Consider the following 6295-nt stretch of genomic DNA (forward strand, 5'->3'; position numbering starts at 1 on the left):
TATTTTTCTGGAGTTGAGCTGTAGGAAGCTGCTTGTATATTTTTGAGATTAATTCTTTGTCAGTTGCTTCATTTGCTATTATTTTCTCCCATTCTGAAGACTGTCTTTTCACCTTGCTTATAGTTTCCCTCATTGTGCAAAAGCTTTTAAGTTTAATTAGGTCCCATTTGTTTATTTTTGCTTTTATTTCCATTACTCTGGGAGGTGGGTCATAAAGGATCCTGCTGTGATTTATGTCAGAGAGTGTTTTGCCTATGTTTTCCTCTAGGAGTTTTATAGTTTCTGGTCTTACATTTAGATGTTTAATCCATTTTGAGTTTATTTTTGTGTATGGTGTTAGAAAGTGTTCTAGTTTCATTCTTTTACAAGTGGTTGACCAGTTTTCCCAGCACCACTTATTCAAGAGATTGAAAAGTATGAAACACTTCATGAATTTGTGTGTCATCCTTGTGCAGGGGGCATGCTAATCTTCTCTGTATCATGCCAATTTTAATCAGCTGAATTTCCTGGCCAAACTGATAAACACCAATCCCAACTTGAGGATTATTTTTTACTGTTAGCCATGTTCAGTAAAGGAGATCCATTATCCGTTAGAAAATTCTACAAGATACACAGACATCATTTACTATATCACACAGCACTGTGTTCAATATCATGGTGAATCAAAAGAAAATCAGTCTTTGTTTTACCTGGAGTTTAAAAATCTAGCTGACTCCTGAAGGTGAATGTGGAGGATAAATGAACTCTCTATAAAGTTTCATCAAAACTCCTCCTTTATTCACAATCAGGAATTGTCTTTAGAAAGTGAAGGCATGGTGATAGCTCACTTATTAACTGAAACTGCAATTCAGGGCCACAATCCTCCACTTCAAGTACTACAGACATTGCAATAAGATACCCTTACCTGCTCTCCATAGGTGAGGAACACGTGAAAATACAAATCCCAGTTTTCTATATTAGGGCAAGAAGACAAGCTAAATACAGTCTGAATAATTCATTGTAATAATTTTCAAAGTACTAGGTTCTGTGAATTTAAAATTAAATATGGGGGGGAGGGGTTACTTTCCTGGTGGTCCAGTGGTTAAAATTTTGCCTTCCAATGCATGGGGTGTGGGTTTGATCCCTGGTCAAGGAGCTAAGATCCTGCATGCCTAAGATCCCACATACCTCATGGCCAAAAACCAGAATACAAAGCATAAGCAATATTGTAAAAAATTCAATAAAGACTTAAAAAAAAAAAGACATTAAAATAATCTGGGCTTCCCTAGTGGCTCAGATGGCAAAGAATTCACCTGCAATGCAGGATCCCTGGATCAGGAAGATCCCTTGGAGAAGGGAATGACTACCTATTCCTGTATTCTTGCCCAGAGAATTCCATGGACAGAATAGCCTAGTGGGCTACAGTCCATGGGGTCACAGATAACAAAACTAAATTAAATGGAGGGAAGAAGATGAACATGGCAACTTAGGTAATATTAATGATTTGGATAAGCTTTTAAACTCATCCTGCAACCTATAAAAAGAGACAAATGAACAGGTCACCAGGTTGATGGCAAGAAAAGTGAAGTCGTTCAATCGTGTCTGACTCTTTGCGACCCCATGGACTATAATCTACCAGGCTCCTCTGTCTATTATGGGATTTTCCTGGCAAGAGTACTGGAGTGGGTTGCCATTTCCTTCTCCAGGGGATCTTCCCAACCCAGGGATGGAACCCTGTCTCCCACATTGCAGGCAGATACTTTACGGTCTGAGCCACCAGGAAAACCCCATTTGATGGCTGGTAAGCCTTAGAGCATGGATGGAGAACGCAGGCCATACTGCTGAGGCTGTTCTGTGCTGACAGAGCTGAGTGCCATTAGCAAGGTTACTGTTATCTCACCTTAAGTGAGACTGAAAGCTGCCTCAGGGACTGCCAGGGAGGCGTGAAACTACTTAAGCAAATGTCCACAATGAGAATTCTAGGTCTATCTTCTTTGTTTGTTTTCATCTCCACCAAAGTTACATGAATAAAGTACTCTATATTAAATGTCATGGGCGAAGAAGCAAAAGTTTGAGCCACATTACAAAACAATGCCAAAAAAATTAGTAGACAAGAGCAATGTCTGCAGTCCAAATGAAAATTACAGCTGCCAGTAGTGCAAGTCAATAGAGAAAGCTATTAATAATAAACCCCAGATAACAGTCAATTGATAAAATCTTAAGAACTCTGAATGAATAGAAATCTTAAAGTTTGTTTAAAAAAAAGAAAGAAAGAAAGAAAATGAATTTGTTGGGTAAATCAGGTAACTATGTAGCTCATCTCAAAAAAAAGAAATAAATTCTGACTTAATCTTAATTTTAAATGGTGATATATATTCACCTTGGACTTGAGAGCAAAAGAAATGCTGATTCTAAAATAAACATTGCTGTCACATGTTGGTGATCCCATGGAAATATCGCGGGTTAGGAGGAGAGATAGGAAACCCAGATTTAATGTCCTTTGGGAAAACTAATGAACTGGTGATTTACCTCCAGAGGCTAGAGAAACTGAAAACTCAACTCAAACTATAAAAAAAAAATAAAATAAAATAAAAAGAATACATTAGTGCTTTGTTCTCAAGTTTCTTTAGAAAGCAATTGCTTCTCTTGAAAGTAGTAAGCATACATGCATGGGATTCTTAAAAAACAATGAAATTTTTACCTATGAATTTTATATTCCTTTATATTTTTGCTTTTGCAATACTTTTAAATCCTCTTCTCAATCTGTGGTTCTTGCTTTCCATATCACTTTTCAACTCAAGAATTTAGGTTGAAGAAGACCTCCCAAAAAATAAATTAAAAATCCTTTACAAATTTCCATTAACTACCTTTGAGGGGGAGCCTGTATTTCATTGACTGTAGTCTATGCAAATAGGATCAGAGAAATTAACATATTGGAAGGAGCTGACATTTGTCCTGATATATTGAATCGTTAGCATGACAGAATCACTTAAGCTGGATTCACTAACATCAGGTTTCTTCTCATTATTGACCCCTACAGAGTAGGCTCTGACAAGTGGAACTGCTGCAAAGTTCATTAATAATGTGGAATAAATCAATTGTTCAGGAAATACTGAAAACAGATGACACGGAACTCAGGCATTTTGCAAGTTCAGCACAAATACATCCCCACCAAGGACACAGACTCTCCGCACGTCCTTTTCTGACCTACGCATGGAACCTGGTCTTCAGCCTCCCCTGTCCTCAAGCACCCCAGGGGGATACAGCTCTTCAGCCCCCTGGGAACACAGCAGGCCAATGGACATTCGAAAAGCATAGCTTCAGGCCTGAAAAGAAAGGCCATGGAAGCATCTACCAGATTTACAAACATAAGGTGAGTGACAACCATGACTTAGGATGTGCTTGGGCTTTTTTCACATTTCTGGTTACTGTTTCAAACATACTACTTCTGTTTGCTACCGACTCCATAGATGAGTTTGAGCAAACTCCAGGAGGTGGAGAAGGACAGGGCAGCCTCGAGTGCTGCACTTCATGGGGGTCACAATGAGTCAGACACAACTGAGTGAATGAACGACAACAACTAAAAGAAACACAGTTTGTCTGGGTTGAAGAGTATTTGCAGGAATAGGGAAAGGCCAAGAAGACAACCTGGTCTGTTTTGTATGATGCTGGGTCAGCTACTTCTAGAACATGAAGAATCCCTTACTACAGATGCTCCCTATGGCTACAGGCAACAGCAAGCTTTCTAAGGACAAACTCTGTTCATATTACTACTGTCAACATTCTTCAAATTGTAATCACGTAAGTAACTTGGCCATCCAGAGGTTTTAGTTTAAATATATCTGTACTCCCAAAACCTTTAGCAGTGTGTCTTTCTATGTTATACCATAAAGACAGGGAAGTCTGGAGTGCTCCAGTTCATGGGGTCATAAAGAGTCGGACACGACTTAGCAACTGAACAACAACAAATAATCAGCTACTGTTAGTCTATGCTATTGGTGCAGAAATAACATAGATAAAGGAAATCCACAGAGAACCTCAAAATCATCTGATTTTAGCCAATAGATTCAACTTCTCACCCATCAAGCCTCAAATTGAAGCTCTTTTCCTTGATTGATTTTTTTTTCTCAGCCTCAGAATTGCTTAATAGAAATGCTAATGAGCAGTGCAATAACCAACAGAAAGGTGGAAAGAGAAAAGAAAAAGAATTAACAGAAGAGAATAATCTACGAGGTAGGAGACTGGCCATAATCTAAAGAGATGAATTACCCAGATTCATAAATTAGTGACATATTCCTCTGTACATTTCCTTTATTTTGTTTTTATCAGACTATCCATCTATCTATTTAAAAAGTGAGCACCAACATTTTAGACATTGCACACCAGAATTCTTGAGAGAAAAATGGACGTGAAAACATTCCCATTAAATCGTTTTTGGTTTTTCTTGCCATGTGGGGATGATTTGGTTGGAGGTGGGTAGTAATATTTAGTGTGTATATTAAACCTAATTGCCTTGGTGTTCAAGGGAAATCTAAGTAGGTTTTCAGTTAATTTTTTTAATTGAATTATCTATAAAGATTTCATATACCTCAGAGCTTCTGTGAAATAATTGACAGGAGTCCCAGACTACATGAAATCAAGGCTCCATCTGTGAGTGTGGCCTTCACAGGTCCCTAGGTGGTTCCTTCTTCTTCTTCAGGTCTCTATATAAATGCCTCTTCAACATCCCAAACCATCCCAAACCAGCCTTCCTTATTATTCCTTAGGTTCACACCCTTTTAATTTTCTTTCTAGTCCTTTGTTGTTTAGTCACTAAGTCATGTCCAACTATTTGCAGCCCCATGAACTGCAGCATGCCAGGCTTATCATATTATAATTGCTATGTTTGTTCATTTAATTAGTTTATTTCAAATTTTTTAGCTCCTAAGATCCATGAGCACAGTAACACTGTCTGTATTTTTCATCATAGTGACTGTAGAATGGTATTTTGCTGTTGTTACCATTGTTGTTCAGTCGCTATGTCGTGTCCAACTCTTTGTGACCCTGTGGACTGCACTATGCCAGGCATCCTGTCCTTCACCATCTCCCAGACCTTGCTCAAACTCATGTCCATTGAGTCGGTGATGCCATCCAACCATCATTTCCTCTGTTGCCCCTTCTCCTCCTACCTTCTATCTTTCCCAGCATCATGGTCTTTTCCAATGAGTCGGCTCTTCGCATCAAGTGATCAAAGTATTGGAGCTTCAACTTCAGCATCAGTCCTTCCAATGAATATTAAGGACTGATTTCCTTTAGGATGGACTGGTTGGGTCTCCTTGCAGTCCAAGGGACTCTCAAGAGTCTTCTCCAACACCACAGTTCAAAAGCATCAAATCTTTGGCACTCAGCCTTCTTTATGGTCCAATTTCTTTACCGTAATAAGCATCAATATTTATTAAATGCATGAATAAATAAGAATGTGAGTACATACATCCAGCAATCCATCTGTTCATGTTTTCTTTGTTTCTTAGAATTTGGCATAAAATCTCATCCTAATTATGATCTTTTGTTCCCTCTCCAGAACCAAAGTAATCCAACCAGTTTAAAATTCTGGACAGAAGAATTCTACACACACACACACACACACACACACACACACACACACTCACACACACAAATATTTTAGCAGCCTCTGTTTTAAGTGTAATCACTAACATTACAGAGAATTTGAGTAGCATCTTCTTTTGTTAGCAAAACAAAAGAAAAATTCTCTACTTAAGTTTCTGCGAAGTTTCCATTAAGTGTCTACCAAGTTTCTACTAAGAGTGCAGCAAGAAGAAATCAGGTTCATCTTAAAACGTGGCAGCGCAGAGAATCCTTGACATTCAGTGTTCTATACCACAGTGTTCAAGACAGCATAAGGTAGCACCAGAAATCACACTTACAAACTCCATAGTGGTAATCATTTCACAATATATATCACCTTGTACATCTTAAACTTACACATTATATCTCAATTACATCTCAATAAAAATTGCTTAAAGAAGAAATCACACCTAAACTGTCTCCAAGTTTTCATTCACTCACTCCTTTACTGAACCAATTTTTATTTTGGGTTCAACTTATGTTCCAGAGACTGGGCATCCCTGTGGTTGTGGTGAAGACAATATAAACACAAAGATTAAAACCACCTCATAGAGTGGATATATGTATGTGTACAACTGATTCACTTTGCTGCACATCTGAAACTAACACAACATTTTAAATCAGCTATACTTTAATTAAAATTTTTTTAAAAAACTCACTTCATATATGAATAACTCTGCAATATAGGAAG

At 38.0% G+C, this 6295-nt stretch overlaps 1 non-coding gene across 1 annotated transcript; it reads right to left on the reverse strand.

The window, feature by feature from the left end:
- Positions 1-410: 410 nt before the first annotated feature.
- LOC136153113 (U6 spliceosomal RNA) lies at positions 411-520 on the reverse strand. The gene has a single exon (XR_010660351.1). It is a non-coding gene; the product is annotated as a U6 spliceosomal RNA (small nuclear RNA).
- Between the last annotated feature and the right edge of the window lie 5775 nt (positions 521-6295).

Source organism: Muntiacus reevesi, chromosome 22 (assembly GCF_963930625.1).
Source record: "Muntiacus reevesi chromosome 22, mMunRee1.1, whole genome shotgun sequence".
Classification (NCBI taxonomy): Eukaryota; Metazoa; Chordata; class Mammalia; order Artiodactyla; family Cervidae; genus Muntiacus; species Muntiacus reevesi.